Source organism: Phytophthora parasitica (assembly GCF_000247585.1).
Source record: "Phytophthora parasitica INRA-310 unplaced genomic scaffold supercont2.222, whole genome shotgun sequence".
Classification (NCBI taxonomy): domain Eukaryota; phylum Oomycota; class Peronosporomycetes; order Peronosporales; family Peronosporaceae; genus Phytophthora; species Phytophthora nicotianae.
The window spans coordinates 5,646-5,977 of NW_008649208.1; positions in this window are offsets into that span (position 1 = coordinate 5,646).

Sequence of the window (332 nt, forward strand, 5' to 3'; positions counted from 1 at the left end):
GAAAGAAAATGCCCTTTTGCTTGGAGAGGTCTTTGAACGCTGAGTTCACGAACTCGGTTTTACCATCAGAACGAATCCTCCTTATGAACTTCCCCTCGCGCTCTAACTGCAGCAAGAGCTCCCGGACCTTCTCGAAGATTTCTTTCTTGGCCCGCAGAACGTATGTTCATCGCCATGACGTGTTGGCGTCAATGATGCTCAAGAAGTATTTCATAGTTTCCATGGTCGCAAAGACTCCCATTGCCTTCGTCGGACCATTTGTGTCCGTGTGTTGTGCTGTTTGCATTTCTTAAGCCTTGCTTATTACGATACGACAATCGTTTCTTTTCCAT